Source organism: Panicum virgatum, chromosome 3N (genome assembly GCF_016808335.1).
Source record: "Panicum virgatum strain AP13 chromosome 3N, P.virgatum_v5, whole genome shotgun sequence".
Taxonomy (NCBI): domain Eukaryota; kingdom Viridiplantae; phylum Streptophyta; class Magnoliopsida; order Poales; family Poaceae; genus Panicum; species Panicum virgatum.
The window spans coordinates 44502816-44525794 of NC_053147.1; positions in this window are offsets into that span (position 1 = coordinate 44502816).

Sequence of the window (22979 nt, forward strand, 5' to 3'; positions counted from 1 at the left end):
TGAGCAAAGACATCATTTTTTAGTGGTTTGTAGCAAAAACCATAATTGAATGGTGTCCGCTGGACAATTTTCCCAATTTCCAAGCTCTTCGCCCAGCAGAATACCAAGTGGGATCAGCTATTCACCGATCGAGAGCCCAAGTGGGATCAACCGTTGTTCTCTCGAGGTGTTTCCATGGGGCTGCCCAGGGCACCCAGGGCTGCCCACTTTGCTAGCGGCGACCAAAGCTTCATCGACCACAACCACTACTGCGGCCACCACATTATCTTGAACAGCCACCGCCACGATGTTCAGCGACACCACCATCGTCAATCCCAGCAGCGAGCATGACTTGGTGCAGGACATCAGCATTGAGGGCGACACCACTGATAACATCACAAGCTCACGGCGTCCACGACGACCTCGTTGGCAACCTTGGCCCCAACCGCCCTCAACGCATCAGCCGCTTGGCAGGCTGCACACCCTACTGTGACACTCACCTATACTAGTTGGTCGAGTTGCAAAGTAGGAGATTCCCACCACCTCGCCCATGATGTGTTCGACTTATTACCTCAACCGGAACAACGACGAGCTGAAGCCCACCAGTGCCATTTCCACCCTAGCACATGTTTCCCCAAGCAAAGAAGGTGTCCAAGAGTTTGCCCAATCTTTCACGGTACAACTCTCCACAAGACCAAGTTTCTGAAATTAAACAATCACGGACTGGACTGGATAGCTGTATAATCCACACCAAAAATAATTAACTTGATCAACCACACACTAGCAATTGCAGCAACGGCCGAGACAAGTAATTATCACAGAAGCAATTTCAGGAACAACGCCCAGCCAATAAAATATATATATTGTATTCCAGCTCGCCGAACAAGGCCCAACAATCTCGTTTATCCGATCAAATAGGAACAGTAACAGTGACAGATAATAGATGGATTTGGCTTACAGTGATTGCAATCCAAACCCTAGACAAATCTTCCACCCGCGGCCACGACAAACCACGATCAGAAGATAGGGATCCACTGAAGAATCCGGAGCAGCGCACCTAGGAAACAATCCTGATCGCACTCCCAATCACGATCCAGAAGAATCGGCAAGGTAGATGAGATCGGACGGCGTCTCACTGTTCGTAGGAGAAACCCTAGACGAGATACACAAATAAAATTCAATCTAATCTTACATGGCTGACTAGCAGCACTTTATACGCACGCAGGCGCACAACAATTCGACCCAGGTCCGACTCGACCAGACCCAGGCTATAATTAGCACGTACGTGACCCATCACAAACATGAAACTAACTTTGACATGCTAATATTAAAATAATGCGGCAACATTGCTAAATCACCTCGCTGATCAATGGACCAGATAAAATTCACGTATTCAGATTAGGTGGCCCTTTATCTTGACGTGCATGGTCTCCATATTGACATATTTCCTTGGCCGTCCTTTTCTTCTTTTTATTAAGCAATAAAACACTTCTAAAATATATATTTGATGATAGGCCGGTGCTAGTAAATTTGTCCATATTTTTACCATATTTCTTGTCAAAATAAATAGCTCCAAATTGAAGACCAATTACCATATTTGAAATTGGAGAATTTTCTGTAGATGTATCTTGAGCAGCCATGGGCTCATCATTCTCCCTTCCTTGAAACAAAGCCGTCCTCGGCTTTGAGTTAAAATCAACCACTTCTGAGTTCTTGCTTGGAAGAATGGCAACACTGTCATGGTCCATCAATTTTTCATTCTCGAAATGATATTTGCTAGACATAACCAAAGATAAATTTTCTCGTTCATCTACTTTCAATGCACCAGCGGCAGAGGCAATTTGCATAGGAGGGTCATGTATCTGAGTATAAACTAATTGAGCTTGTTCAGTGACATCATTTGAAATATCATCAAAAGTTTTAGCAGATGCAACGGTGGAGTTCAGACCCTTGTTTGAGCTCTTGCAGGCAATAATTTCGGAACTTAATGCCACATCATTCCCTCCCCCTTGAAACAAAGCCATCCTCGGCTTTGAGGTAGTGTGTACACCAGATTTCTTCCTTGTTGCACCAGCAAAAACATGGGCCTTAATATCACTTTCCTTCATTGGCTTTAGAATATGATGCACACCTTTATGAATGAATGAATAAGTATTGGAACGACCTCCATGAGTAGCATCAAGATCAAACTGCCATGGTCTCCCAAGCAATAAATGGCATGCACTCATTGGTACCACATCACAGTCCACAGAGTCAACATAATTTTCCACTGAAAATTTTACTCGTGCCTTGTGAGTAATTTTTAGTGTACCACTTTGGTTCATCCACTGCACATAACGCGGTTTTGGAAACCTCCGCGTAGATAAGGACAATGCGTGCACTAAATCTGAACTAACAACACTTGTAAAGCTACCACCATCGATAATGAGCTTGCATACCTTATCTTGAATTTTGCATTCAGACTGAAATATATTAGAACGCTGCCCCTTCACCATAATTGCAGCACCATCAATATGTGCTTCCTGTGCCATCATAGAGAGCCCATCGGAGACATCATTAGTATCATCAATTTCAATGTCAGACTGAGTATCACAATAAGAAGCATTAGAATGCAGTCCGGATGCCAAAGAAAAATCATCACTCTCATATACAACTGGCGCTTCGACCACAGGCACTTCAACCTTCTGCTGCAACAACTAAGAATCCTCATTTTGTATTGCTTTCGAGCTAACAAATGACATGCTAGCAAAAGCTTTTTGGGTAACAGCTGCAGCAACCTTTTTAATGGCGTCAGATGAATAAACAAATCGTTGTCGGAGCAAAAACTTCATATCTTCCCATGGCCGACAAGGGTCATCCACATCAAACCACCATTGCAAAACATTTTTATCAAATGTCTCTTTGGCATAATACATCTTGACAACTGAGCTAAATCCACGGCCCGCAAAGAAATTCTCCATGGCATCTTGCCAAGCAAAGTATTCACTAGGACTTGTTGCGAGAGATAACTGTGGCATAAATTTCATCTCATCAAGCAAATAAAGTTGATCTATCACAGATCAATAGCAATAATTTCAAAAGTACCGTGAACAACCTGTCTCTGAATACCAACTGATAAGGACACGGCTACGCTGTCCAAGAGTTTGCCCAATCTTTCACGGTACAACTCTCCACAAGACCAAGTTTCTAAAATTAAACAATCACGGACTGGACTGGATAGCTGTATAATCCACACCAAAAATAATTAACTTGATCAACCACACACCAGGAATTGCAGCAACGGCCGAGACAAGTAATTATCACAGAAGCAATTTCAAGAACAACGCCCAGCCAATAAAATATATATATTGTATTCCAGCTCGCCGAACAAGGCCCAACAATCTCATTTATCCGATCAAATAGGAACAGTAACAGTGACAGATAATAGATGGATTTGGCTTACAGTGATTGCAATCCAAACCCTAGACAAATCTTCCACCCGCGGCCACGACAAACCACGATCAGAAGATAGGGATCCACTGAAGAATCCGGAGCAGCGCACCTAGGAAACAATCCTGATCACGCTCCCAATCACGATCCAGAAGAATCGGCAAGGTAGATGAGATCGGACGGCGTCTCACTGTTCGTAGGAGAAACCCAGACGAGAGACACAAATAAAATTCAATCTAATCTTACATGGCTGACTAGCAGCACTTTATACGCACGCAGGCGCACAACAATTCGACCTAGGTCCGACTCGACCAGACCCAGGCTATAATTAGCACGTACGTGACTCATCCCAAACATGAAACTAACTTTGACATGCTAATATTAAAATAATGCGGCAACATTGCTAAATCACCTCGCTGATCAATGGACCAGATAAAATTCACGTATTCAGATTAGGTGGCCCTTTATCTTTAACGTGCATGGTCTCCATATTGACATATTTCCTTGGCCGCCCTTTTCTTCTTTTTATCAAGCAATAAAACACTTCTAAAATATATATTTGATGATAGGCCGGTGCTAGTAAATTTGTCCATATTTTTACCATATTTCTTGTCAAAATAAATAGCTCCAAATTGAAGACCAATTACCATATTTGAAATTGGAGAATTTTCTGTAGATGTATCTTGAGGAGCCATGGGCTCATCAGTACGAATAACTCGCCCATAGGGTGTTCAATGCACGTGCATAGGTACAGGGCACTACTGGAGTCTGGGTCTTTGCCGTGTGCCAAAGACACACGGAAAAGGCTCAAAGCACACGGCAAAAGGGTTCACCGTCGGGCGCCCACGGCGAAGACCCGACGGCAACCGGCCAGACGACAAACACGCTCTTTTCCGTGTGCCCTTTATCGGGCACACGGCAAAGGCTTCACCGTGCGTTTCTGACGACACACGGCGAAAAAAAGAAGAGACGGCGCGACGACGGAGAAACGGCAGGGAACGGCGGGGTGGACGGCTTCGCCATGAGCCAAATCAGACACACGGCAAACAATTTCAAAAAAAAATTAACCAGCTGCCCCCACCGCCGGCCGCACCCCTGGTGCCACCGCCGGAGAGACGAGAGGCAGGGGAGCTGCCGCCGGATGGAGGGAGAGGAAGCCACCGCCGGAGGCCCCCGCGCCGGATCTGGAGGGGCGCCAGATCCTTCACCTCCGCAGTTCCGTCCGTCGTGCGCCATCTATGGAGGAGGAAGCTGTGACACCTCAGGTGTTAGCACATCTAATACAATCAAGGTACCTTAGTTAAAGTTAAAAGAAACATTTGAGAAATTAATTCAAAAAGAAAGGATCAAATAAAAGACAAATCATACAAAAGAAATTAAAGGAAAAAGAAAAAGGAGTGGGAAGCAACTCAAAATTTATTTCAAAAATGTGCACAAAATTTTAGTTGGCTCATGAGAGGTGTTTCAATTGACATGTGCTCAATTGAACTTCAGCCAAAATCAATTCAAAAACTGAATAAAACTAAAGTCCTTTTGTGCAAATATGCAAATGTACCAATAGTTCAAAATGTGAGTTTCAAATGAAAATTTGCATAACACAAAAGTTGTAGATCTTGAAAAGTTATGCAAAAGTGGTATTCAACACTTTTCCATTTGAGCCCTCCAATTAGGAGATAATTTTAGTTTACCGAGAGGTCCCTGGAATTTCAGAAATCACAAATATGCCCTTATCTCCATCTCTCTCTTTCCCGGCCTGCTCTGTTCGCGCCGCCCGCCGTACGCCGCCGGTGGACTTCGTCCACCGCGCGCCCGCGGCCAAGTGGACCCGGGGAAACCTCTCCACGCCACCTGGCCCGCCCCTTGGCGCCCTCCCACGCCCACACGCGTCCCAGGCCGCTCCCCGAGCCGCCACGACATCCCCAGCCATGCGCCGCGCCGCTGCCTCCTCCGCCCGCTCGCCGTCGACTCGCCCAGGCCAAATCGACCGCCCCCAGTCACTCCATTCCTCACCCAGGAGCTCTTTGGCCTATAAAGACCCCCAGAACCCCCACAGTCGCGCCCCTTCTTCCCCTTCTTCCTCCTCCCGCAGCTCCGCCATGGCCGCCGAGATCCAGCTCTCGCGGACCGGCTAGCCCCGCCCCACATTGCCCCCTCCGACCACCGCAGCAGCTTCGCCACCTCCCAGTTAAGCTCCACGCGCGCGGAATCGAATCCAAACCCCCTCCCGAAGCCGTTCCCCTTTTGCGCCGCCGCCGGCGAGCTCAGGCTCACCGCGGACCGGCCAGCTCCGGGGAAGACCGAGCCCGACAGCTACCCCAGAAGCATCCACGAGCTCACGAGGTGCTCGTGCGCGCCTTGTTCCCCTACCCCGAGCCCTCCTTCGCCTCCAGCGCCGGCGAACCGAACAACCGACCCGCCATCAACGCCGACGAGCTGAACCTGTGCTCCAAACGCTCGAACGTCGACCAGGGTAGGTGTTCCTCGATAATTTCTCCCCCACGCGCCTCCCCGTGGCAGTCCCGGTAAGCCCTGCACCGCAGAACACCACCGGCAAGATGCCACGGCGGAGAAGGCCGGCGAAGGACCCGGTTGTAATTTCTTTTTTTCGTTCAAGGGTGTCTCTGCAAGTTTTACAGTGTATACCAGTGAACTTCTAAAATACAAAACAAATCACAGAAAAATCAGAAAAATGCAAACTCAACTGATCTGGAATCCTTGTAACAAAATTTACAAATTTTGTAACATTCACATTTGCAGAAACTCAACCGAATTTAATCTAGGGAAAAGATTAAGAAAATCACCTTATGCATGTTCATGAAGTTCTGCTCATCAAATGACCTTGATTTTTGGATATGTTATAACTAATGGGATGCTAAGATCACAGAAAAAAAAATGACACCAAACCAAAACAGTTATCATGTTAGAACAATCAAGATTCTCTAATCTGTTGTTAGCTTTCTCGATTTAATTCTGGAAAATATGCACATGAACTTGCTCTGAAAATTTTACTACAGACTTGTGCCACTGAATCCCTGCAAATCTCTAAATTTCAAATTTATTAGAGTTCATTTGCTATATACCATGATTTATGCTTGTTTAATCAACTTAATTCCTCGTATATAGTTGTTATGCTCAGAAAAATCCATATTTATTTCTGAAGTCTCTTTTTAGCTGTGTGTTCCTGTCTAAAAATTTTGAGCTGCAGTTACTGAGTTTGGCTTTGTCGAATAATCATGCTTAGCATCTTAGGGCTAGATTTGCTATTTTTGTTCTGAGTAATCTACAATGTTTCTGATCATTATTTTTGGGCATGATCTTGCTTAGAGTATGTTCTACCTGTGATAAAAAGTTCAGATGCAATACTGGTCAAATGCATCTTGAGAAATTTATTCAAACTCATGTTAAGTTAACTGAATAACTAATTTACCATAGTGAGTTAAATCTTGAAAAATTTTCTGGAGTATGCTTAACTCAGGACTAGTCTCTGGTAAAAATTTGAGAACCAAATCCTTAGTAAAATTTTCTGTAGAATTAATCTTTGTTAATGGATTGCTGTTTTTAATCTTTTTATCACCTCTGCTATATAAGTGTATAAAATCTGGAAAAATTTCAGTACTGAGTTTATGCTTTGAAGTTGCTTGCATAAAATTTGTAGCACCAGAACCCATGTTGAACATTCTGTACAAAAAGATGAAGCAACTAGAGTAATCCTTTTGCATGAATAGTTATAGTTTTTCTCTATGGTAGATGCTGAAATTTATACCCTGAATGTTCAAGTTTGAATCTGAGTTACTTTAGTGTTTCATCACTAGCTCTTTAGTAGTTGTGTTGTTAAGGAATAATGAAAGCATGCTATGTGTTGAAATTGAAAATGAAAACCCAAAACCCCACTCATTCATGAGTAACCGTAGTTATGCTTGCTACTCTATAAATGATTGCCCATGCAATGAAATGTGAAATCATCACTAAATTAACTTTCGTGGACTACAACTTTATCGTGAAGGAAAGAAATTATATCCCTGAATAACTCAAAATCTTGCATTGCATATAGAAACGGTTAACCTCGCGGACGGAGACTACGAACTGGTGCCCGCGGACTCTCGTGCGGAGCAGGATGTTAATCTGAACTGTACTAACTTGTCTCAAGACCTGGGGCAAGCCCCGGAAGCTTTTCTGCCTGACAGTGCCCAAGAAGGCAAGCCCCGGAGCATAATCCCACTATTTTTTCCGAATTACCATTCTGCTATCTATTTATTAATGTATGGTAATAGTTGGTTTTCTGCATTTAAGTTCTCTAGGCGTTGATCGAAAACCCTAGATGCATGATCCATAGGAACCTTTGTTTGATACCGGATCTTTTTATCGACTAGTTGCCATGCTAAATAGGCACGGTAGAAGTCGAGTGGTTCCCTGCCTCTCGCGAGCAAATAGGAATTGTACTGACTTTATTTCCTGTTGAAATGTAAGGACAACAGGCGGGGTTGTGTAGTTGAGATACCCCGCTGGTGTAGTCAAAAATGGCTAAGGTCGCGGTGTGTGGCTCATTTCGTTAAGCGTTTGAAAGTACTAGCCACATACCGAGAAATATGGTAATCGGTAAGCTTAAGTACCTGATTGGACCGGCGAGTGGAACGATCTCGCACCCTCCTGGTAGAAGTAGGGTTTATTTTATGTCGCGACATACGGGTGCAGAGTGGTCGGACTCTGTAGTCGGGGAGGGTGTTCCGGATCCACGGACCGGAAAGAAAGGGGAAAAGTAGCGTGGGCGGGAGCGAAGTCGATCCCCATGCGTGTGGTCTAGGTTCCCCTGGCCAGGTTGAAATTCGATTCGGAATCGTCCGCCTCTCACGGCATGAGATTGCTTAATGATTTCGGTCACATAGAGTAACAAGTGGAATACGATGATGAAAATACTGCTGGTTGATTAAATGGTTGCTCTACCATGTTTGAGTAGAGTTAGTTGCAAATTTAGAATGGTTAATTCCACTAGAATCTGGCTTAGTAAAACCTGAAAATAAGGATCAACACTTAGCGGCATTTTTGGCAAACAAACCCTACCAACCAAAAAGCCTTGCATGTCTAGTTATCGGACTATGTTATATCCGGAGACGGGTCAGTCTTGCTGAGTATTAGTATACTCAGCCTTGCTTGTGGCACTGTTTTTCAGGTACTAACTTTGAAGATCTGTTTGCGAGTCTTACTTGGCCTTGTACTCTGCCTCCGGGTTGGTCTGTTGAGTGGGATGGCCCTTCAGCTGGTGCTAATCACCCTCCCGCTGAGTGACGCATTCGTACGGGCTTTACCGATGCGTCACGTTATTTCGTTAGTTATCTTTTAATGCTTCCGCTGAACTTTGAGACTTGAATAATTTGAGGAGTTGGAACTCTGTAGTACTTCGCTAGTCTGAACATGGTTTGTAATAAATTTTCTTTCCGCTGCACTCACTCTGAGATGTATGAAATGGTATGTGTTGTAATCTCTGGGCTCACCTTCGTGTGAGTATTGTCTGCTGATCCTGGAATAGCGTGGCTTTTATCGAGGCTTCACTCGAGGAACTACCGGTGAGTGCCAAATTGGGTCAGAGTTGCTTAGCAACGAAGATCAGTGCACCCGGGCCCAGTAGTTTTGGGTGGTTCTGCCACAGCTGGTATCAGAGCGGACAGACAGCCTACCAGAGATGGCAACCTCGGTTTTCAAAACAACAATTTAAAACTTGACTTCAAAGCTACTAAAGATTTTGAAAGAGTTGAGGATCTCCAAGGACAAGTCTAGGACGTAAAGCCCTAGGGAATCTTATGGGTATAATCAGGTGGCTTATTTTGTATGGCTAACTTCCAGCACATTATCTTTCAGTATTTAAATTCTGTAATTTAAATTCTGCAACTACGTCGTCGCCACGAAGGTATGCTTACTCAGTCAGCTGAGGGAGTCTGACCTTCCCGTCGGTGATGCGAGCCGAACGCTGGAGCTCAAGCAGTGGCCTACTTGAGCTGCTGCCCATATACCAACTTCGGTTGAGTATATGGGGAGTAATGGTTCGAAATTGGAATTCAATTCCCCGTCAAAGACGGTACTCAGTCAATACGTTGTTTCGATAACGTATGCTTAACGTTGTCCATACGGCGGTAATGGTATGGATGCCGATTCTATAGTGATCGGTAATGTATGGGGACGCTTTCGTGAGTGCTGGCACGAAAGGTTCATTTTATATACTGTCAATCTTCTGCAGGTACGCTAACTCGAAATCGAATTGTAGGCTATCTAGCTATATCGAGTAGCTATATAGTGAGAGACGTAATATGTATGCCACCAAAGTCATTGCGTAAGACCAAGATTACTTGGCAATTTTTCCTTGGTGAGGACGTATAGGTTCTGCATTCATTCTCAAAAAGATTAGCAAATAAATCTCTGGGGAAATCGCAAGCAAATCAGTTAAAACACTATCCTAAGGAGCATCCAGAAAGTCTGCAACCTGGTTTCCAAGAATTTTAACCTTCTGTTAAGTCACTCAAATCAACTTGGGGTAGTAAGACTAAATGATGTTTCCTAAGTTATCAAGCTGCTGTAAAAATTTAAAAAATTTTGAAGCCTTCTAGCATGGTATTAGTATTTTTGGATCAACCCTGTGTAAAACTGTTAACTCTGAACCGTCTATACAACTGAAATTTTTCGACCTTTATAAGTTGTTCAAACTAAAAATCGTTCAACATGAAAGTTGTAGACAACTAAGTGATGAGTTTACCATAAAAATTTGAAGAATTTTTGACGTCTGGATTGAGAGTTATAGTCAAAATACACCCACTCTGGACACTCAGTTTTCCTGGTTGACTTCACTCTGAATACCTGGGCATATCACCCCCATGGAGTCCGAATTGATCTTAGTGGTGACTAGATGAATTGTTCCTTAATATCAGAGGGATCTTGTGTAAATTTTTGAGAATTTTTGAAGCAAGTTCTCGATAGTTTTGGCCAATTCTTTCACTATTCCAGAGTTAGTAGTTCTTGTTACCATCAGCTGATCCATCGGTCTTTTGTTGGGACAGATGGAAGAGCTGCTGGTCGTTGACGCGCAGGGGCACGTGCACTCCGCTTGCCTGCACTGGGACGGGTTTCCCCGCCGTCTTTGGGAGCTTTTGAGTACAGCCGGTTACCTCCAGCCACCGGTTTACGATGGCCACGAGTTTGTTGAGGACGGAGTTCGTCGCTGCAGTGTGACGATGGTGATCCCGCAGCACCCGCTCAACGGGTGGGAGCCGATCGTGACTCAGATGGTCGGTCACTACCTGCTGGACACCTGGGAGCTTACCGCCATGAGGGCGATGACCACCTTTTGCTCTTTGCGCCCTCTGGAGGTGGTTCTGACCGCGTTCGGGTTGTTCCCTGCACCTGACCCGGCAGACCCGCTTTGGCTCGACCGGATGGCACACGTGGACGTGGTCGCTACCCTTGACCCAGTCGGGGCCCTTCGGACGACAGCGAGGTGCTTGGACGGTCTCTACAGACTTCACACTTACCAGGGTTACGCCGTCGCTCAGTTGGTGGACCACGCTCAGGCCTTGCACCTGGCGGTCCAGCTGAGAGATGGGCAGCTTCAGGAGGCTAGTACCGAGCTCGAGAGCAGGGCTACTCTTATCGCCCAGCTCCACGGCCAGGTTCACGAGCTTCAGGACACTGTGTCGGATCGTGACGCTACGATCAACTTCCTGGAGGACCAGTTTCACGACCTGCAGCTTGAGATGGACGAGGCTCAGGGGCAGCTCCACGCGATACAGCACGCGCAGGATGCCCTTCACGCACCTCCCGACGAGATGCAGGTGGACGAGGAGGACGAGCCCCAGGAGATAGAGGGCATTTCAGAGATGGACTCCGAGGACCAGGCGCCGCAGCCCGCACCGGTTGAGGTTCACACTCCCGCGGCGAGTGAGGCATCGGTCAACATGTAGACCGAGGCGCTGTTTCTTAGCTTTTGTAGACTCCTCTTAGTGTGGCCTACTTTTGGATCATGGCTACTAGGCTAACTTAGAGTTGAGTAACCCCCTTAGTACTGATGTTAGGAGTGACCAAGTAGAAATGAGAGAACGATGGATGTAATGAATCCCTAATGCTACTAGTGTTAATTATCAGTGATCTGCAAAAAGCTGAAGGCAGCAGCTAGTTCGAATTTTTATCCTCTTTTCCTTTCGGATTTAGCTCCTGAGTTGAATACCAAAGTTGTTCCAAATTTCATCAGGAACCTGCTCGCAAAATTTCAGCCCAAACAGATTGGTATTGCAGGAGATAATCGCAAATTACAGAAGCTCTGTTTTCTGTGAAGCAGAAAAACTAGAGGAGGAGTAATTGAATTTTTCGACTAACCTACTCTGGAAATCTGACTTTGTGATGACTACCAAAGTTGTAGATCATGAAATTTCCTATCTCTTGTAAAAATTTCAAGTCCATATCATGTACCGAACTCCAGTTATGAGCGTTTTCGTATCGCTGGTCTTGCTGCACAACCTGATTAAGCAATTTCCAGTATTTCCATGTCATTTTGAGATGTATATTCCATTTGAAATGATGATAATGATGAGCCTAATGCAAAAGTACTCACATTTCAGATGGTTGGATCAACTCGAGGCACCCCTAGTGGTTTTGGAGCCGGAGGGAATGGCGATCCACCTCCACCTCCTCCACCAGTGGGTATTGCTGAGGTTCTTGCTGCCCAGACAGAGATTTTGCGGCAGTTGGTTCAAGCTCAGCAACAACCGCGGGGTGGGCATCATGCTCATCACGCACAAGAAGTGAGCTACCAAGATTTCCTCAGTACTCAGCCTCCGCTGTTCAATAAAGCGGATGAGCCTCTGGACGCTGACGCTTGGATTCGCACGATCGAGTCCAAGTTTTCTCTATTGACTACTCCTTGTTCCTAAGCGAACAAGACTCGCTATGCCGCGCAGCAGCTTCACGGATCAGCTCGTATGTGGTGGGATCATTACCACGGGATGCTACCGGCTGATCATGTGGTGAATTGGAATGAATTCAAATTGGCTTTTCGAGATCATCATATTCCAGCTGGACTTCTTGACCGTAAGCTCAACGAGTTCTTGGCCTTGACTCAGGGCACTCGTACCGTGGTGCAGTATGCTCAAGTATTCCATCAATTGTATCAGTATGCTGGACATCATGCCGATACCGACGCTAAGAAGCGTGAACGCTTCCGTCGAGGCCTTAGTACCAAATTACAGGAGAGGCTAAATCTTGTCCGAGCAGACTCATTCAATGAATTGGTGAATATGGCTATATCTCAGGAGGATCTAATTTCTGCACACCGCGCTGAAAAGAAGCGCAAGGCACCTGCTGGACCCTCGAGTGCCTCTGCACCGAGGTATCGTATTGTGCAAAATAACCCACCCGCATCCTCTCAGAAGGCTCCTCAGCCAGGGTGTTGGATTATTAGGCCTCCTCAACAGCAGCAGCAGACTCGATTCGGGCTTCCCCAGCAAGCTCGATTTGCACCTCAGCAGCAGCAGAACGGCCCTAGGCCGAATGCTCAGCCAGCCGCTCGCCCCGATAATAATAACCGTTGTTTCAGATGCGGGAGTCCGGATCACTTTGCCAAGATGTGCCCCCAGGCGGGACAATCTCAAGGGCAGGCTTCTCGCAGGAATGATCAGAACAAGGGCAAGAGGCAAACCATTCAAGTCAGGCAGGGCCGACTTAACTTCACCAACCTTGCTGAACTACCCGAGGGAGCACCAATCATGTCGGGTACATTCTCTATAAACCAACACCCCACAGTTATCTTATTCGATTCTGGTGCCTCTCATAGCTTCATTAGTTCTAAATTCGGAGCAAGGGTTGGGTTAGATTTCTGTCACACAAAAGGGTCATTCATGATATCTACCCTGGGTGGTAAAGTCGCATCAAACCAAATCGTTCATAATGCGCCACTTAGTTTGGGTAGTAAAACTGTTCCTACCACTTTAATCTTGTTGCCACTAGAAGGTATGGACATTATTCTGGGAATGGATTGGATGAAAAGACATGGGGTAATGTTAGATATCTCTTCCCGAGCCGTTGAAATAAATTCTCCAACTCATGGTCATTCGGTTCTATATTTACCTCATCACCAATACAACAACTCTTGTGCCTATGCCATGAAAGATATTCGTCTCGAAGATATTCCGGTAGTCCGTGAATATGTAGATGTTTTTCCGGAGGATTTTCCTGGTATGCCGCCAGACCGGGATATCGAATTTGTCATTGAACTTCAGCCTGGTACAGCACCTATTTCAAAAAGGCCATACCGAATGCCGCCTAAAGAATTGGCTGAACTAAAAATCCAGCTACAAGAACTGTTGGACAAGGGTTTTATTCGCCCAAGTGCTTCACCTTGGGGCTGTCCAGCATTGTTCGTAAAGAAGAAAGATGATAGTCTGAGGTTGTGTGTTGATTACCGGCCTCTCAATGCGGTGACCATCAAAAATAAATATCCACTTCCCCGCATCGATGTATTGTTTGATCAATTGGCTGGAGCAAAGATTTTCTCCAAGATTGATCTTCGTTCGGGTTATCATCAAATTAAAATCCGGCCTTGCGATATTCCCAAGACCGCCTTCTCAACCCGATATGGTCTCTATGAATATTTGGTTATGTCTTTCGGTCTCACCAATGCTCCGGCTTATTTTATGTATCTCATGAACTCGGTATTTATGCTGGAACTTGACAAGTTTGTCGTGGTCTTTATTGACGACATTCTGATCTATTCCAAAGATGAGGCAGAACATGAGCAACATCTGCGCATTGTTCTTCAACGTCTCAGAGATCATAAGCTGTACGCAAAATTCTCCAAGTGTGAATTCTGGCTGGACACAGTCAAATTTCTGGGTCACACTATATCTAGTGAAGGCATTTCAGTTGATCCCAGCAAAGTACAAGAAGTGATGGACTGGAAACCTCCTACTTCAGTTCATCAGATCCGCAGTTTTCTCGGCTTGGCGGGGTATTACCGCAGATTTATTCCGGACTTCTCCAGAATTGCTAAGCCCATGACAGAACTACTAAGGAAAGATGTCAAGTTTAAATGGAACACGAAGTGTGATGAAGCATTCCATACATTGAGAGCACATCTAACCACTGCACCAGTCTTGGCTCAACCTGACAACAATAAACCATACGACGTTTATTGTGATGCTTCAGGCACTGGTCTTGGTTGTGTTCTAATGCAAGACAATCGGGTGATAGCTTATGCTTCCCGATCTCTTCGGCCACACGAGCTAAATTATCCCACTCATGATCTGGAACTAGCCGCCGTTATTCATGCTCTCAAGCTTTGGAGACATTATCTTATGGGCACTCATTGCAATATCTATACCGACCATAAGAGTCTCAAATACATTTTCACTCAAAGTGAGCTGAATATGAGGCAACGAAGATGGCTGGAATTAATTAAAGATTATGATCTGGAGGTTCATTATCATCCGGGCAAGGCGAATGTTGTAGCCGATGCGCTCAGTCGCAAGGTTCACTGCAATTGCCTATCAATGGAGTCATATAATGACACATTGTGTGCTGAAATGCAAAGGCTGAAATTAGAAATTATTCCTCAGGGCTCTTTGAATCATATTTCGGTGGAACCGACACTCTATGACCAGGTCATCATGGCACAATTACACGACAAAAGTGTTGGTATCATCAAGCAGCAAGTAGTAGAAGGTGAAAATAAATATAAGTGTTTCCGAGTGGACCATAAAGGAATTTTGTGGTTCGAGGATCGCCTAGTCGTTCCCAAGAATCCTGACCTGCGGAAACAAATCCTGGACGAAGCACATCTCTCTAAATTCTCTATTCATCCGGGCAGCACCAAGATGTACCAAGATCTCAGGCGAAATTTTTGGTGGACTCGCATGAAGAGAGAGATTGCCAAATATGTCGTAGAATGTGACACCTGCCAGAGAGTGAAAGCTAGTCACTTGAAAGTTGCTGGAACTCTTCAACCTCTACCAATTCCATCTTGGAAATGGGAAGATATCAGCATGGATTTCATTGTGGGCTTACCAAATACTTCTCAGCACCATGATTCCATTTGGGTCATTGTTGATAGGCTCACAAAGACTGCTCATTTTATTCCAGTGCATACTGAATATCGAGCCAAGAAATATGCTGAGATCTATATGGATCGGATTGTCTGCCTACACGGTATACCCAAAACAATTATATCGGATCGTGGTCCTCAGTTTGTGGCAAGGTTTTGGGAGCAACTCCAAGAGGCTCTCGGAACTAAATTAATTCGAAGCTCAGCTTACCATCCACAGACTGACGGACAGACCGAAAGGGTTAATCAAATTCTTGAAGATATGCTTCGAGCATGTGTCATCCATTATGACAAGAACTGGGACAAATGTTTATCCTTGGCGGAGTTTTCTTATAACAACAGCTATCAGGCCAGTCTGAAGATGGCACCCTTCGAGGCCTTGTATGGTCGACGGTGTCGAACCCCTTTGAGTTGGTCCAAGACTGGAGAGCGTCAAATGTTTGGACCTGAATTAGTGGTCGAGGCTGAAGAGAAAGTAAAAATAGTACAAGCAAATCTCCGAGCAGCCCAGTCTCGGCAAAAGAGTTATTTCGATAAAAGAAGGGATCCTTTGAAGTTCATGGTTGGTAATCACGTCTATTTACGAGTGTCCCCAACTCGAGGCGTTCAACGTTTCGGAGTCAGGGGTAAGCTCGCACCTCGCTATGTCGGGCCATATGAAATCATTGAAGAATGTGGACCCGTGGCTTATCGTTTGCGACTTCCTTCACGACTTGCCGCCATCCATAATGTTTTCCACATATCCCAACTCAAGAAATGTGTTCGAGTTCCTACGGAAATCATTGATCAACAGAAAATTTTAGTGGAGCCCGATCTCTCATATACCGAATATCCACTCAAAATTCTGGATCAAAAAGAGAGAGGTACTCGTCGAAAGGTGCTAAAAATGTATAAAATTCAGTGGTCTCATCACACTGAAGAAGAAGCTACTTGGGAGACGGAGGATTATCTTAATCGACACTATCCGGGTTTCCTTAGCTCTACCTCAGGTATATCATTTTCCCCACCTCAATTCAATCATCCAATCTCGGGACGAGATTCTTGTTAAGAGGGGGTAGGTTGTGACACCTCAGGTGTTAGCACATCTAATACAATCAAGGTACCTTAGTTAAAGTTAAAAGAAACATTTGAGAAATTAATTCAAAAAGAAAGGATCAAATAAAAGACAAATCATACAAAAGAAATTAAAGGAAAAAGAAAAAGGAGTGGGAAGCAACTCAAAATTTATTTCAAAAATGTGCACAAAATTTTAGTTGGCTCATGAGAGGTGTTTCAATTGACATGTGCTCAATTGAACTTCAGCCAAAATCAATTCAAAAACTGAATAAAACTAAAGTCCTTTTGTGCAAATATGCAAATGTACCAATAGTTCAAAATGTGAGTTTCAAATGAAAATTTGCATAACACAAAAGTTGTAGATCTTGAAAAGTTATGCAAAAGTGGTATTCAACACTTTTCCATTTGAGCCCTCCAATTAGGAGATAATTTTAGTTTACCGAGAGGTCCCTGGAATTTCAGAAATCACAAATATGCCCTTATCTCCATCTCTCTCTTTCCCGGCCTGCTCTGTTCGCGCCGCCCGCCGTACGCCGCCGGTGGACTTCGTCCACCGCGTGCCCGCGGCCAAGTGGACCTGGGGAAACCTCTCCACGCCACCTGGCCCGCCCCTTGGCGCCCTCCCACGCCCACACGCGTCCCAGGCCGCTCCCCGAGCCGCCACGACATCCCCAGCCATGCGCCGCGCCGCTGCCTCCTCCGCCCGCTCGCCGTCGACTCGCCCAGGCCAAATCGACCGCCCCCAGTCACTCCATTCCTCACCCAGGAGCTCTTTGGCCTATAAAGACCCCCAGAACCCCCACAGTCGCGCCCCTTCTTCCCCTTCTTCCTCCTCCCGCCGCTCCGCCATGGCCGCCGAGATCCAGCTCTCGCGGACCGGCTAGCCCCGCCCCACATTGCCCCCTCCGACCACCGCAGCAGCTTCACCACCTCCCAGTTAAGCTCCACGCGCGCGGAATCGAATCCAAACCCCCTCCCGAAGCCGTTCCCCTTTTGCGCCGCCGCCGGCGAGCTCAGGCTCACCGCGGACCGGCCAGCTCCGGGGAAGACCGAGCCCGACAGCTACCCCAGAAGCATCCACGAGCTCACGCGGTGCTCGTGCGCGCCTTGTTCCCCTACCCCGAGCCCTCCTTCGCCTCCAGCGCCGGCGAACCGAACAACCGACCCGCCATCAACGCCGACGAGCTGAACCTGTGCTCCAAACGCTCGAACGTCGACCAGGGTAGGTGTTCCTCGATCCTTTCTCCCCCACGCGCCTCCCCGTGGCAGCCCCGGTAAGCCCTGCACCGCAGAACACCGCCGGCAAGATGCCACGGCGGAGAAGGCCGGCGAAGGACCCGGTTGTAATTTCTTTTTTTCGTTCAAGGGTGTCTCTGCAAGTTTTACAGTGTATACCAGTGAACTTCTAAAATACGAAACAAATCATAGAAAAATCAGAAAAATGCAAACTCAACTGATCTGGAATCCTTGTAACAAAATTTACAAATTTTGTAACATTCACATTTGCAGAAACTCAACCGAATTTAATCTAGGGAAAAGATTAAGAAAATCACCTTATGCATGTTCATGAAGTTCTGCTCATCAAATGACCTTGATTTTTGGATATGTTATAACTAATGGGATGCTAAGATCACAGAAAAAAAAATGACACCAAACAAAAACAGTTATCATTTTAGAACAATCAAGATTCTCTAATCTGTTGTTAGCTTTCTCGATTTAATTCTGGAAAATATGCACATGAACTTGCTCTGAAAATTTTACTACAGACTTGTGCCACTGAATCCCTGCAAATCTCTAAATTTCAAATTTATTAGAGTTCATTTGCTATATACCATGATTTATGCTTGTTTAATCAACTTAATTCCTCGTATATAGTTATTATGCTCAAAAAAATCCATATTTATTTCTGAAGTCTCTTTTTAGCTGTGTGTTCCTGTCTAAAAATTTTGAGCTGCAGTTACTGAGTTTGGCTTTGTCGAATAATCATGCTTATCATCTTAGGGCTAGATTTGCTATTTTTGTTCTGAGTAATCTACAATGTTTCTGATCATTGTTTTTGGGCATGATCTTTTTTAGAGTATGTTCTACCTGTGATAAAAAGTTCAGATGCAATACTGGTCAAATGCATCTTGAGAAATTTATTCAAACTCATGTTAAGTTAACTGAATAACTAATTTATCATAGTGATTTAAATCTTGAAAAATTTTCTGGAGTATGTTTATCTCAGGACTAGTCTCTGGTAAAAATTTGAGAACCAAATCCTTAGTAAAACTTTCTGTAGAATTAATCTTTGTTAATGGATTGCTGTTTTTAATCTTTTTATCACCTCTGCTATATAAGTGTATAAAATCTGGAAAAATTTCAGTACTGAGTTTATGCTTTGAAGTTGCTTGCATAAAATTTGTAGCACCAGAACCCATGTTGAACATTCTGTACAAAAAGATGAAGCAACTAGAGTAATCCTTTTGCATGAATAGTTATAGTTTTTGTTCTATGGTAGATGCTGAAATTTATACCCTGAATGTTCAAGTTTGAATCTGAGTTACTTTAGTGTTTCATCACTAGCTCTTTAGTAGTTGTGTTGTTAAGGAATAATGAAAGCATGCTATGTGTTGAAATTGAAAATGAAAACCCAAAACCCCACTCATTCATGAGTAACCGTAGTTATGCTTGCTACTCTATAAACGATTGCCCATGCAATGAAATGTGAAATCATCACTAAATTAACTTTCGTGGACTACAACTTTATCGTGAAGGAAAGAAATTATATCCCTGAATAACTCAAAATCTTGCATTGCATATAGAAACGGTTAACCTCGCGGACGGAGACTACGAACTGGTGCCCGCGGACTCTCGTGCGGAGCAGGAGGTTAATCTGAACTGTACTAACTTGTCTCAAGACCTGGGGCAAGCCCCGGAAGCTTTTCTGCATGACAGTGCCCAAGAAGGCAAGCCCCGGAGCATAATCCCACTATTTTTTCCGAATTACCATTCTGCTATCTATTTATTAATGTATGGTAATAGTTGGTTTTCTGCATTTAAGTTCTCTAGGCGTTGATCGAAAACCCTAGATGCATGATCCATAGGAACCTATGTTTGATACCGGATCTTTTTATCGACTAGTTGCCATGCTAAATAGGCACAGTAGAAGTCGAGTGGTTCCCTGCCTCTCGCGAGCAAATAGGAATTGTACTGACTTTATTTCCTGTTGAAATGTAAGGACAACAGGCGGGGTTGTGTAGTTGAGATACCCCGCTGGTGTAGTCAAAAATGGCTAAGGTCGCGGTGTGTGGCTCATTTCGTTAAGCGTTTGAAAGTACTAGCCACATACCGAGAAATATGGTAATCGGTAAGCTTAAGTACCTGATTGGACCGGCGAGTGGAACGATCTCGCACCCTCCTGGTAGAAGTAGGGTTTATTTTATGTCGCGACGTACGGGTGCAGAGTGGTCGGACTCTGTAGTCGGAGAGGGTGTTCCGGATCCACGGACCGGAAAGAAAGGGGAAAAGTAGCGTGGGCGGGAGCGAAGTCGATCCCCATGCATGTGGTCTAGGTTCCCCTGGCCAGGTTGAAATTCGATTCGGAATCGTCCGCCTCTCACGGCATGAGATTGCTTAATGATTTCGGTCACATAGAGTAACAAGTGGAATACAATGATGAAAATACTGCTGGTTGATTAAATGGTTGCTCTACCATGTTTGAGTAGAGTTAGTTGCAAATTTAGAATGGTTAATTCCACTAGAATCTGGCTTAGTAAAACCTGAAAATAAGGATCAACACTTAGCGGCATTTTTGGCAAACAAACCCTACCAACCAAAAAGCCTTGCATGTCTAGTTATCGGACTATGTTATATCCGGAGACGGGTCAGTCTTGCTGAGTATTAGTATACTCAGCCTTGCTTGTGGCACTGTTTTTCAGGTACTAACTTTGAAGATCTGTTTGCGAGTCTTACTTGGCCTTGTACTCTGCCTCCGGGTTGGTCTGTTGAGTGGGATGGCCCTTCAGCTGGTGCTAATCACCCTCCCGCTGAGTGACGCATTCGTACGGGCTTTACCGATGCGTCACGTTATTTCGTTAGTTATCTTTTAATGCTTCCGCTGAACTTTGAGACTTGAATAATTTGAGGAGTTGGAACTCTGTAGTACTTCGCTAGTCTGAACATGGTTTGTAATAAATTTTCTTTCCGCTGCACTCACTCTGAGATGTATGAAATGGTATGTGTTGTAATCTCTGGGCTCACCTTCGTGTGAGTATTGTCTGCTGATCCTGGAATAGCGTGGCTTTTATCGAGGCTTCACTCGAGGAACTACCGGTGAGTGCCAAATTGGGTCAGAGTTGCTTAGCAACGAAGATTAGTGCACCCGGGCCCAGTAGTTTTGGGTGGTTCCGCCACAGAAGCAGCCCCACCGTGCGCCGTCGTGGGAGAAGGAGGCAGACCTGCCGTGCGCCGTCGCTGGGAGGAGGAGGCCGACCGCCGCTCGCCTCCGTCACCGGATCTGAGGATGAGGAGGAGGCCACGGCCGCCACTCCTCGCCCTGCCGCCCCTCCTCACCGGTCAATCACCGGTGAGGGGAGAGCAGAGGGGGGAGGAGAGGAGCCGCGTGAGGTGAGGGAGAGGGCCGACGGAGGCCGGCTCGCCGCTGCACTGGCTGCTCGCCATCGCACGAGAGAAAAGGGAGGGGAGGGAGAGAAGAGGAGTGGCGGCGGCGGATCTGAGAGAGGAGTGGCAGGCGGCAGGGAGAGGAGGGTGGCGGCGGATGCGGGAGGAGGGGGTGCGGCGCGGCGGGACGAGTGGGGCGGAGGGGCGGTAGGGTTTGGAAGGGTTGGGGGGGCATTTATACGAAGAGTCGGAGAATGGGCCATCCAATCTCGAGATCGACGGGCCATAGTCAAGAGAGACTTGTTTGCCGTGTGCCAATAAAAAAACACACGGCAAACATTTCTACATCAATGAAATTCCTGTAATTGCACTTGATATATTATAATTATCAAATAGTTTCAAAAAAATACTAAAGTTTTTGTAATTGCATTATATATTGTGTATTGCCTTTAGAAAAAAGTTCGAAGTCAAAACCAAATTTGATCATCACTTCCACTCCAAAACTAACCGCATCCTTCTAAACTCTATGATTCTTCTTCGGAGATGTTTCTGTTTGTAAGCATCATATGTGAAAAAATTCCAAAACTCACTAAATTTTTTACCACAACCTCCACATATGACATCATGAGTTGTTCACAAATCTCACATTTTTTAGACTTGATTTGCATTTTTTAGAATTTTAAAATCATTCAGACACACGGTCGTGGTCGTTTTTTCTGGTCAAGTTGTTCAATATTTCTTTGGATTTCATGGGTATGGCCATAAATTGGGCTAAATAACATGAATATCATTTTTTTCACTCACTTTGATCTACTATTTGAACCACTTGCAGTTCAAATTTGACTTGATTTAAAAAAATTGCTTGAAATGTAATTAATTAGTTAAATATAGCAAATAAATACAAACATGTTTCAAATTTTAACACGGATTACAACATGTTGCTTGTGGATTGAGAAAAAAATTTGGAGGATAGGGGATTATTTTTTGTTGTCCGCTTTGCCGTGTGCCTTCAAAAGGCACACGACGAAGCCAGGCCTTCGCCGTGTGCCTTTTCATGGCACACGGCAAAGCCTAACGCCGCAGCCCCCTCGTAACGGCCGTCATACACGGAGAAAAAAATTATTGCTCTGCCGTGTGCCAAAAAAAAACACACGGCGAACTATTACTTCGCCGTGTGCCAAATAGAAAGCACACGGTGAAGCTTGACTTCGCCGTGTGCCACTAAAAAGAACACGGCAAACCATTACTTTGCCGTGTGCCAGAAAAAGCACACGGTGAACTATCGGGTACACGGCGACTTTCGATTTTCCGGTAGTGGGGTCAACTATAACCGTGCTCACTCAATTGGTGTTATGCTGCCCTGTCAAGTCAGTCCAGTTCATGATGCCCATGAGGTGAGTGAGTACTCAGAATTCAGTGCTACTAGAGCCATTGCCTGCTGTTGTGGTTAACATAGGACCGTGGCCACCAACTAAGCAACATTGCAAAACTTTGATTGAAGATATTCATGTATGCTTCAGTTTATGGTCACCATTCAGTAGGGATTGGATCAATGTACAGCAAAGACCACCATGGACACCACCTAGAAAGCAGGAGATGCAATGTGCTGGTGTTTATCTTAGGCCAATACCTTAGCCCTCCTTTGGTTTCATACAGTTGGACAACTAGAAAAAGCTTTATCACATAGTTGGCACATAGTTCAGTTTGTAAAATTGCATCGTGATGACACAAGGCTGTTACAGTTTGGACAAGAATTATCTCTAGTTCCTGTGGATATTGCTGTTATATTTGCAGAGATGTTTTGGCTAGTAATGACTTGCTACCATGAATGAGTACAATG